The following is an 11,408-nucleotide window of genomic DNA, read 5'->3' as shown; positions in this document are numbered from 1 at the left end:
GGTCACGCTGGGTCCACAAACCCACTCAGCCTTGATGGGCAGCCACAGGCCTTCTGTAGGAAGAGCCTTCCATCTGGGTCCTGCATCCCGGAAAGTGACCTCTGAGATCCAAGTAGGCAGTACGAAGGGAGGAGGGGAGAGTGACAGGGCTGTCCTTGTAGACGGAGAACAGAGGTGTAAATGAGCCACGGACTTGTGGAGCCAGTGTTTGCCTCTGGCCAAGGGTCAGGCCCAGGAAGCTGGGGCAAGGGGGTTGCCCAGTGGGCTAGAATAGCTTTGCTGATAAGGTCATGGAAGGTGCAGGGTGAAAAGTGCAGACTGCAAAGAGGCTCAGAGAGAGGACAGGCCCTGATGGTTAATGCAACTGAGTTAGTGTGGGCTGGGGGTGGAGGGGGTGGGCAGGATGACAGGTGACGATGCTGCTGGCCAGCCAGGCTCTGTTCTAGGGCCAGCTTGAGCCAGAGAATGTGGGAGAGATTAGTGGACTGGACCCGCAGGAGTGCCTCCCACCAGAATGAGGCAGTAGAGTCTTGTGACGGTTGGAAGCATGGGCGAGAGAGAGATCCTAGTAGACCTCTAATGGTTACAGCTTAGACTGTGAGCCTATCTTGCCAAGTCTGCAGCCAGCTCTGGGCCCTTTGCCCTTTGTGACCCCAAAGAGAGCCTAGATAGTGGCTCAGGACTGTGAGCAGGGTTTGCACAGTGCCTCAGCTGGGGCTGTGGTGAGAGGAACATATGAGAAGATAGGGAATGACGTCATTGGAGTCCCTGTGGGGTAATGTTTGCCCTAGCTACAGAAGCCCCCATGTCTACCTGGGCCAGGGAACCCAAGATTTTGCTCCCAAACATATGGCTCTTGGACAGAAGTTTCTAGACCCTATTATTATTATTATTATTATTATTATTATTTTATATTTTCTTTTTTTTTTAAAGACAGGGTCTTTTTATATAGCCCAGGCTGGTCTGAAACTCTGAAACTCACGATCTTTCTGCCCCAGTCCCTTGTGCGCTGAGATCACAGTGTGTGCCACAAGTCAGGTAAAGCATAGCTTTCTCATTATGGAGGAGTGGGTGGCAAAGCCAACGCACCAGGGACTTGACTGTTACACTCTAAGAAGAGCCATCCCTGAGGGAAGCCACAGGGAGTAGCCAGGGGTCAGCCAGGAAGCAGGGGGAGCGAGGGGAAAGGTGGGCAGGGGCTTTGTGTGGTTCCTGTGGGCGGGAACTAGTGAGGCCAGGCAAACAAGCAGCTGAGAATGGAGTGGTGTGGGAGTGAGGAGCAATGGTGATCAGGGCGGCTTGGGAGCTATGGGCTGTGTTTGGGTAGGTACTGTTTCTGGAGGGAAACCTTTGGATGTCTCTAGGTGTTAACTTATCCTGAGTCTGACTGTCTGTCTCTTCAGAGGCAGCGGGGCCCATGTCAGGGATAAAGAAGTTATAAAATGTAGCTGCTCCTCTCCAGGCCTGGGAGACTAGCTTGATTGGAGGAGAGGCAACAGTCAGGTGATTGGCATAGCCAGTGATGGGCATGGCCAGCAGTCAGCGCCATGCAGGCTTCCACCTGTATAAACATCGCTTATCCCATATGCTGGCATCTGGCCTGGTGCTCACCGGAACCTATTGCCCCATCCCACAATGGGGCCTTGGGCCTGTGTGGCTCATTCTCCCCCTCAAAATGTCTTGAAAGAATCTTGAATGAGGATAGGGGGGTCTCAGGACTGACCCTCTAAGGGCTTGGAGGGCATCCACAAATGGAGATGGGGGGAGCATGGGTGATCTCCAGTCCTTACCAGCATGTCCAGAATAGCATTTTGGATGCTGAGGGGTTTCCCTGTTCTGTTGGGTTTCCCCTGAAAGATGGCCCTGCCACCAGCCTCCTTCTCTTTCTCCAGGGCCTAGAACTAGGTGTGGTTGGAATCAAAGGGGGCTGGATTGCCTCAGGCATCGGGGAAGCCAGCCTTCACCAGCAGCCAGGACACAGCCCAGCCTGGAGTCCCTGCAGGCTTCCCCAGTGACAGAACTCTCTCTGGGGCCCCAGCAGTGTTTTGACTTCCACACGGGCCCATGAGGAACACCCCGAGGCATCTGCCGGATGTGCTGTCAGAGGGTTTCTGGAAGACAGATGGCCAAACGGAAGTTTGGGACGAGGTGTAGCAGCGTGGGTGCAAATGCTAACGACGCCTACTTCAGCTGAGAAGCATTCTTGGTCTTCTCTGAACCTCCATTTCCTCTCTTGTGAAGTAGAAAGGACAGCAGGCGTTCGTCAGAGAGCCGGGGAGACTGAGAGCTGGGGCTGGGCAGGAGGTGTGAGCAAACACCAGCTGCCGTGGGTGCTGCAGCAGCAGAGGCTCCGGGGAGTCGGGGAGCCAGCAGGGAGAGGAGGGCCCTGGAGTGGTTGTCTCCACCAGGAAGGAGCAGGGAAACGCTTTACCGGGAGGGCTGGAACCCCAGCACAGCAAAAGAAACAGCCGTGTTGCAGGATCTAGCAAGCCCTTGCTGACGCAGGAGGAGCCATTTCAACAAAGGAAACCAAACAAGCAAGAGAAATCCTCAGGCTCGTACTAGCCAGAAAGAACCTTCTAGAAATGCAGCACGCACTCCCGTCTTGCCTCCCACCCTTCATCCAGGCCCGCTTGCAGAAGGAGCAGAGAGACAGTGGTTTGGGAAGCCAAGAGTGCCCAGCCTCTGGCCTAGGAAGCTACTGTGGGGGCCAGCCAGGCTGACAGACTGTTATGTAGAATGCCCTTTTGCCTATCTGGACTCTAGCCGTGGCTTTCTACCCTTGACCCAATGCTGCTGGTCCTTGCGCCGTCCTCTGTGGATGTGCTGGCTCATTCAAATAGACACTCCCCCCCCCCCCACAAGCCACTGTGCAAAGAACAACTTTCAAAAAAAAAAAAAAAAAAAAAAAGGGTTCGGTATAACCCAGGTTTCTGTGGCCACAACTTAGGTATCTTACATGGCTGGCCAGCCTGGGTGAGGCTTCTGTCTCTGCCGTTGGAAGCTCTGCAAGCCCATTCAGGACCTGCCCATCTGTGGGACTACCCACACTGGCCTTAATAGAGTTTGTTCTTTTGAGAGAGCTATTCCGTGTGGAGAGGAGGAAGGGATACAGAGTATCTGTTGCCTGGCAGGAGCCACCAGCTGCATTTTATGTTTAATTTGATGTGAAGCCGAACACACACAGTTGGCTCTTCCCTGGCATCAGACAGGCCCAGGGTGACCCTTGTCAGAGCCCTGCTGGTGTCTCCACGGCAGGTGAGCCACAGGAAGTCCTGTCCAGCTGATGGCCAGGGGCTCCTTTGCCCACAGGAGAACATACATCTATCTTCAGGGACACTGTCCACCTACACCGCAAGCTCAGGCCACATCAGACCCAGAAAGCTGGAAAGCCGGAGCCCCACTGCCCATCCCACCTTGGACCCAGAGGGGCAAAGCAGAGGGACAGGAGGGTTGAAGTAGTTCTCAATCAGCGTCATTCTTGGTTGCTCAGGAGCTTCAGCCTAGGCCTTCAGTGAAAATCCCAATTCTTGCCCAAAGCTGGACATACCCTGTCATGGAGTCACAAAAAGGGACATTTCTGTCGGCTGTCGCATGTGAGGTCACACAAGTCTGTAGGTGCTATTTTTTAAATCTTATTTTAATAGGGTTTCCTCTACCTTCCTTCTCCATCCCTTATACCCCCAACACCCTAACACTAGGTAGGAGAGAAAGGTTATCGGGGAGAGGGGCCAGAGTTCTCTTCAGCTACTTGCAGTTGTTTGGGGTTGTCGGGTTCTTTGGGGAAATGCTAATATCAGTCATCAGGATATCTAGTAGTCCAGTTAACCAGCAAAATGCAGCCGCAGCCTTCCTCTTCTGACTGTCTCCTCAAATCATCCTGGAAGCCCTGTCTCTCTTGGCTCCATCATTTATCCCCTCTCCAAGTCCCCAGAATTAAACTATCTGCAGTTGGTAAAGACCACGCCCTTCTCTGAGCCACACGAGGCTGTCTGTTACCAGCTGGCAAAGACCAAGGCCCTGATGAGACAGTTATCTGTGGTAGATAAACTAAAAGCAGCTCCATATCCCACACTTAGGATTAAAACAGAAACCCGTTTACATAACATAACCGAGTTTTTAAAGAAACCAAAACGTCCACAACACAAGTCTGTCTGTTCAAGACCACGTAGGGCCACAGCACGCAGCCTGGTCTGGAGATGGAATCTTCACAGAGGTGCTTGAGGTGAATCAAAGTCCTTAGGGTGGACCTGAGCCATCAGGACTGTGTTCTCATGGTGCGCAGAGTGGAGGACCCCGTGAGGACATGGCGAGGGAGAGCTGCCTCAGGAGATGTGGCCCTGTGATAGCTTGACCATGGACTTCCAGCGTCAGGATCCTCAGGATGCGATGGTGAACCTGGCTGATGGCCTCAGTGTGAGGTGCTTCGTTGTGCAGCCTCAGAACATTTGCACAGGACTCCCACGGTGATAGTTTCTGAAGAGTTCTCTCCCTTGGGACGGGATCCCTCCCCACCATGCTGATGGCGTCGGGTGAGGCGGGGTGAGCTCTGTAGTCTGCATTGAGGAGGCTTCTGAAGTCCCACAGCTGATTTCCTTTGTGGGTGAGGGGGCTGGGATTACCGGCCTGCCAGCTCCACCTGGCTTTGTGGCCATTGGTTCTGTAGGTCCAGGAAACTCACCTCCCATCTCAGTAAGGTAGTGAGTGGCAAGTGCCCAGATCCTGCCTTCTGACGATGCTGGGACATCTGTCCCCTTGCTTTCTGTGGCATTCGCGGTGTTTTCTGCCTAATGCCTTCTGCCTGAGGGTGCCCTTCACATTCCTGGCTGTCAGTGATGCCCAGCTACAGCAGGGACCAGGCAACAGCGCAGCATGGCTAAAATTGATGCCTTTGTTTGTGAGACAGCCGATCACTGATGCCCTGAGGCTCCCAGTGTGCAACCTGTTTGATTGTCCCCTTGGGATGCAGAGTTCCTTGGAAGTCAGGTCTTCCCCGTCTCAAGCCTGGCGTGCCCAGCTGGACCCCAGCTGAAGTGACGTGGGGTACGAAGAAGAGGATACAATGTCTGTCAGACCATACTTCCTGGAAACCACTACTTAACTTCTCAGTAATTTGCATTGTGTTTCAATTTAGAATTTAACAGGTCAGACTTCCTCAGTTGGGTTCCCCAGGAAACCCCAGTGGTCACCCTGGAGGAGATGTTAGCTGCTGATGGGATTTTCCCAGCATGCTCTGCTTGGCTGGGCAGAGATGCAGATAGGAGTGCATCTACCTAGCAGTGTGGGGGTAAGGGGCCACCCCACACCAAGCTCCCTATCAAGGCCTCCAGAGGCAGAGAACTACTTTCAGCCACCAGGGATGACTTCATTACGAATCTGAGTTCTAGCACATTCCACAGCTCTAACACTGATAAAACAGCCATTAATTCTAGCTGACATTATTTCCGACTTCAGGTGGGGTCAGGTCTGGAAAAGAAACAGACAAACAGGAGTGCTTGACAGTGATGACATCAGTTCCTTGATGATGGCCTTGAGTGGTCAAAGGGGCCGAGTGGAAATTTGTTTCTGCCTCCCTTGCCCACGCCACCCACCTGGTCTCTGGGTCGGTGCTTCCTGCTGAACTTCTGCTGTCTGGCTGAGCCAACAGGGCAAGAAGGGAGGCCATCACTCACCCTAGTTCTCAGCCCTTGCCATGCCCTGCCTTTGTGGCCCTGTAACTCTCACCTTTCTCTGAGCTGCCTCATTTGTCCACACAGAACTTGGATTGGTGTGGGTTCCCCCAAAGGGTAAAGGAAGTTGTTTTTGGAGTCCATCCCAGGAATCCAATCGATCCCCAAAGGGGACGTGGAGACCGAAGGACAGAGAAGCTTCGAGAACAGCTGACTGATGTGTGCAAAAACAGTGTCTGCCCTCGGGAGGTCCCGTGGAGGAGTGGTAGAGAAAAGCTCTGTATTATAGCCTTACAGTGATGCCAGCCAGGCATGACCAGCTCCTAGTCCTGCTGGCTGACCTTTGTCCTTGGGGGCTCAAACAGGCTGAGTACAGATTAGCATCAAGCAGGGACATATTGGGCACAGACCAAATAAGACCGTTTTCTTTCACCTCATTAACAAAAGCTGGGTCTCCTTGTGCTGCTCTCCAACTGTTCCAGCTGAGGGGACTTCCCTGGGCTGACAGGGAGATAGGGGCAGAAGGCAGGCCACAAGGGTGAGGCAGGCTAGAAGCAAAGCTTCCCTGATGAGCTTTTGGGTCACCACCCCTTGGTCAAAACAGTACCTAGAGAGGCATGCTTTGCCATGAGGACTGGTCACTAAGGAGGAGGGACATTTGGCCTAGTTGCCTGGGGCTCTTCCTATCCCCATCCAGGGGATGGGGATCTCCAACGCAGTCACTTTCCTGGATCCTATTTTGATACGGAAGTTTAGTACACAGCGCTGACCCTTGCCCTCTGTGCAGCTGTGTCTCGTCCAACTGGGTGATCTCACCCTTTTTCCTGTTCGTTTCCAATTAGGCTGACTCACCCTGACCCCTCCACGGGTCACTCACCCCAGCAGTTGGGTGCTCTGCCCAGGCTCCAGGGTAAATAAAAGGAGCACACATGCCCGCAGGCAAACTCAGACATTCAGGACGCTATATGCATAAGCGCATGTACTCGGGGAAGGGTATACGGCAAGCCCACATTCATGACACACACACACAGTCCTGTGGACACACAGACAGTACACATGGGCACCCATGAGCAGGCACGCGCACAGAAACACAAACATGCAAGCCTGCACAGACGCTCCTCTGTGCATCGATTATGCACTAACTCACCATCCATTAGTCAGCGGCCTTGAAAGCCGGAGTAGGCTGCACTCCAGGTACCGAAGCCAGCAGCAAACACAGGGCCGTTGGAGACCCCCAGGAAGCACCTGGTTGTGCCTGGCCTCACACTGGGCTTCCTTTGAAGGACAGAAGGCTTTCCCCATAAAAGGAATCTCCTGGAGTTGGTGATGCCTGCCGCATCCCGTCCAGCACTGACTTCCCTTGGACCACAAGGAGCAGAGCTGCTAGGAACAGGGCACCCTTCTGCAAAACACGGGGGCTGGTACTTGTTGGGAAAGTCATGGCCACTGAGTGTACTGTGCTTATCCTGCCGGGAACTTGTCTCCCCAGTGTCCTGGCCCCCAGTCCTCACCCTAGCCCATGACCTTCAGCTGAGTCTCTCCTATTGCTCCTTCAAAGTGTTTGTGCCTTGGTGGCTTTGGTATGGCGTGTCTCATCCAAGCCCCTCCCCACCACACACACAGGGCATAGGGTAGCCAGCATCTATTTTGGCCTTATCTAGGTAGAGAGCAGCAGGGGGCATCTGCCCAGAGGGTTGAGAGACTACAGATAAAATGAGGGAGGGGACCCTGAGACCGCACATTGCCAACAGACCCCCGAACCAAATGGTGAACGCTTTGAGTGCCTGCGCTTTGCCTCGCCCACCTAGCTGTGTGTGACCCTGCACGGGACCCACAAGAGAGGCCCAGTTATCTCAGTCTCCCTCAGGGGTGGCGCTGGAACCCTCACCCTGAGAGAGCAGGTTACCCTCCTTAGTTGAGGAGCTCTTTGAAGCCTCCTCACGCCAGTTTCAGGCTCCCTGTGTTTCTGTGTGAGCCACGGACACAGCGTGAGGCTGTGCACACAGGGCATACTTTAGTAGAGGCCCTTGTCACCGTCACCCTTGAGAGACGCCTGGGCTAGGTTTCCTTTCCTTCCCATCCTCCCCCTCCCTCTTTCTTCGTCCCTTCCCTCCGGTGTTCCTTCAGCACAGGAGAGGCAGGCAACTCCAGCTGCACTGTTGCCCCACCCCACCCCACCCCACCCCACCCCCGTTCTCTAACTTGCCCCTCTCTTTGCTGTTTATGTCCTGCACTAAGTCACCTCCCAGGGGCTGCTGTCAGTCAGCGTTGACATCTTTCCTTCCTGGGTAGTGACAGTAAGTGAACGGGTCAGCCCCTGCAGCCACAGCCAACTGGACCCTGAGGGATGCCTCCCTGAAGTTTGGGGGACACGGTTCCAGCACGGATAGGGCCGCTTTCCCCGGGGACACTTCTCTGATGCTCCCCCAGCCACTCGAAGCTATGCAGTAAGGATCAAGTCCTTCAAGGGCCTTCGGCAACAGAGCCCTCGTCCTCCTCCTCTTCCTCCTCCTCCTCCTCTTCTCCCGTGACTCTTGATTTTAAATCACGGAAAGGGAAAAGCCGGGTGCCAACAGAGATGCTTCGGAATCTATCCTGACCAGACCCGTGACTGGAGGGTACACCACGCCATGCAGACTTCTCGTCTCTTCCCTGGCTCCACCTGGTTCCTCCCACGCAGGGCAGTACCAGCCTCCGGGAGAGATTGGCATATCACCTATTTGCCTTTAGTTCACAGCTCAATCAAAAGGCTAACCGGATCAAAGTTACATTTCTTATCGCTTTTTAAGATTGAGTGAGGACTTGTGTACTGGGCGGAGCGGCCCCTGGTGTCTGTTCTTTCTGCACAAACATAGGAGCTTTTATTCCTCCTCCCCACCCCCACCCCCAACCACTGACCTTCATTAGGGGCAGCCACGGCCGCTTGGCTCCAGTGTTTACCTGTGACGTCTGTGTGAATGACGATAAGCTTCTTGATGCCAACCACTCACTGAAGCACTAGCTGCACATTCTCTTGCCTCCAGTGGCATTGTTCATACCCTGAGAACGTGGCCTGGTGAGAACCTCTGATTGTGTAATGAGACTACCGAGCAAGGGTATCATGGTCACATTGGGATTCAAAGGCAGCCTCTGGCCTCATGGTGGTGGTGGTGGGGGGAGACCCACCAAGGCAAACCTAGGAAACATAAGAAAAAAAACAAAAACAAAAAAAAACCCACCAACAACAAAAAAAAAACCACACACACACAGGTGAGAAAGCTGTAAAGGACCAATCTAGAAAGAGCTCTCGGGATAAATAAGAAAAGCATGTATTTACCTTGGGCATCTCTTGATTTGGGTCAACCAAAGAAAACTGGGACCTTTGTTTGGTAATAGCTTCCAGGAACAAACTCTTTGCCACTGCGTTTCCGGGGCTTGGGCGGCTGACCCATACACCACTCCCAGAGTTTAAATGCCACTTTCCCTGGCTGATAAAAGTCATCCCCAAGACAAACCAGAGCTATGGGCATAGACATCTCTCTGTAGCCCATAAAGCTGGAACACCTGTCCGAGCCCACTCTACTCTGCTGTGAACAGACACCCAGCAAGCACAAAGCAGGCCATCTCCAGGGAGCAGACATACCGTCTCACCATGCAGGAGGCTGGGAAGTCCAAGATGGGGGCGGGGGCACCCGATGAAGGCCTTACCCATGTGTGAGCCTGTGGTGACAGGCAGAGAGCAAGATAGGACAGCAACGCCATCGTCTTTCAAGGGAACCTCTCTTGCTGATAATCTTGATCCCTCTGTGTGGGAGATCCCTCACACCTCCCCACACACAGCATTGGGATCAGGCTTCAACACATACATCGTAGAGAACACAGCAAAAGCATGAAGTTTCCTACGAAGGGAAGCGAGAGTGGGACCGAAGTCCACACCGGGAGCTGGGCTGAGATGCTGGGGGAAAGGAGGGGAGCAGCACAGCATGGGGTAGGGACCCGTGTGCTTTGATCTATCTCACCTTTTGCTCCTGCCTGTGCTAACCGCCAGTTCTCATTTTTAGGTTAAACAGGCTGGGCTGCATTTCAATGAGAGGCCTTGGCTGAGATCCAGTAAGAGAAACCTGGGTGGAAGATGATAGCTGATCCTTCAGACTAACACGCAGCCAGTGGTGTGACCGTCCAGTGGGAGCCCTCAGCCAGTGGCATGAGCTCCCATCATGGCTGCCAGAAAGTTCAAACGGGTCATTTTGGCTGAACTGTATCGTCCCAAAGATGTCCTAAGTCCCCAGCCCATGTGGAAATAGAGCTGTTGCAGTGTCCTTGGTCAATCAAGATGGGGTCATCCTGGAGCAGTGGGATATCCTAAATCCCAAACTGACCTTGGATCCTCATAGAAGAAAGAGGCAGTGGTGGCACACACCTTTAATCCCAGCACTTGGCAGGCAGAGGCAGGCCGATCTCTGTGAATTCGAAGCCAGCCTGGTCCTACAGAGCTAGTTCTAAGACAGCCGGGGCTACCCACAAGGAAACCCTGTCTCAAAAGAAAAAGAGAAAGAGAGAGACAGACAGACAGAGACAGAGAGAACGAGGCGAAGAGAAGAGACCAGCAAGACAGAGAGGCCTCTGGGGCTTTCTGAGGCCTCCAGACCCTGTAGTTCAAGAGGTGTGTGCCATACAGACCAGGCTCAGTTCTTGAGCACTGGCACACCATAAAGTCTGGAGAATCCTGCGAGCCACCCTCCTCCAAAGGAAAAAGTCACACAGGAGTTCAGTGTGCTCCAAAAGACATCGTGGCCCCGCTTCAGAAGGCGTGCACACAACATCCATCCAAACGCAGGAGGGTACCGGACAAAATGTGAGGCACAGTGAAATATTAGATACTAATCACAGTGCTTCCAATGTAAGGCGCAAGGATCGTCTTTCTAAAAATAGGAAGTTCTAAATATGAGTTTCTAAAGTTCTGATATATGAATTTGTATAATATAAAAAGGCATCATGTTTACCACATCACCAGAACAGTGAAATATGGATGAGCTTATTGTTTATTCATATATATATAGTTTATTCTTTCATATATATATATATTTCTCATAACTATATGTTAAATTTCTCTTTTGAGATGGAGTTTTGCTTTCTTCCTCAGGTTAGCTCTGTACTTGTAGGCTCAAGCAATCCCCCTGCCTTGGGGTCGGTGGGACCGTGGGTGTCATATCACCACACCCAGGTTACAGATCCCATTTCATCATGGGGAGGGATGGGAAGGGGGAGGGGGGTTCAAAGCTCCATACTGGGGCAGTCACACTGATCTTTGAAACTGCCATGGAAGACCCAGAGCCGAGATAACCCTGCCTACCCCAACTTCGGCAAACTCCCTGCGTATTCCAAGTCATAAAGTAATTTAAATTTGGTAGCAAAGGTCTCCTTATGGGCTTGGTGTCTCTAAGTGACATCTGGGAGGCAAAACAAATAGTGGAGGCTTTCTTCTAAACCCTCTGGGGTGTGGCTGCACTCCAACTCTGGAGAGCTGCACTTTTTCTCCGTGGTCCTCTCTGTGCCCCAACCCCAGCCTTGGCCACTGAGTTTCACCACTCTTTTATCATATTTGCATAACCTGTATTCCACAGATTATGCTCCAGAAGGGGCGATTTACACAGGACAGCACCTACACCTGACAAGGTGGAATGGCTTGTCCCAGGCCAAGAACCAGTCAGTGACAGTCTGGAGAGAAGATCAAATTGGCTAGCCTCCCCCCTGGTTGTG

At 52.9% G+C, this 11,408-nt stretch overlaps 1 long non-coding RNA gene across 1 annotated transcript; it reads right to left on the bottom strand.

The window, feature by feature from the left end:
- Positions 1-3,619: 3,619 nt before the first annotated feature.
- Positions 3,620-7,869, bottom strand: LOC132648329 (uncharacterized). Its single transcript, XR_009586701.1, has 2 exons — positions 6,817-7,869; positions 3,620-5,466 (listed from the first exon to the last, which is right to left on the bottom strand). It is a non-coding gene; the product is annotated as an uncharacterized LOC132648329 (long non-coding RNA).
- Positions 7,870-11,408: the final 3,539 nt, after the last annotated feature.

This window comes from Meriones unguiculatus, chromosome 16, assembly GCF_030254825.1.
Source record: "Meriones unguiculatus strain TT.TT164.6M chromosome 16, Bangor_MerUng_6.1, whole genome shotgun sequence".
NCBI lineage: Eukaryota > Metazoa > Chordata > Mammalia > Rodentia > Muridae > Meriones > Meriones unguiculatus.
This window is presented reverse-complemented; position numbering and strand designations above follow the sequence as displayed.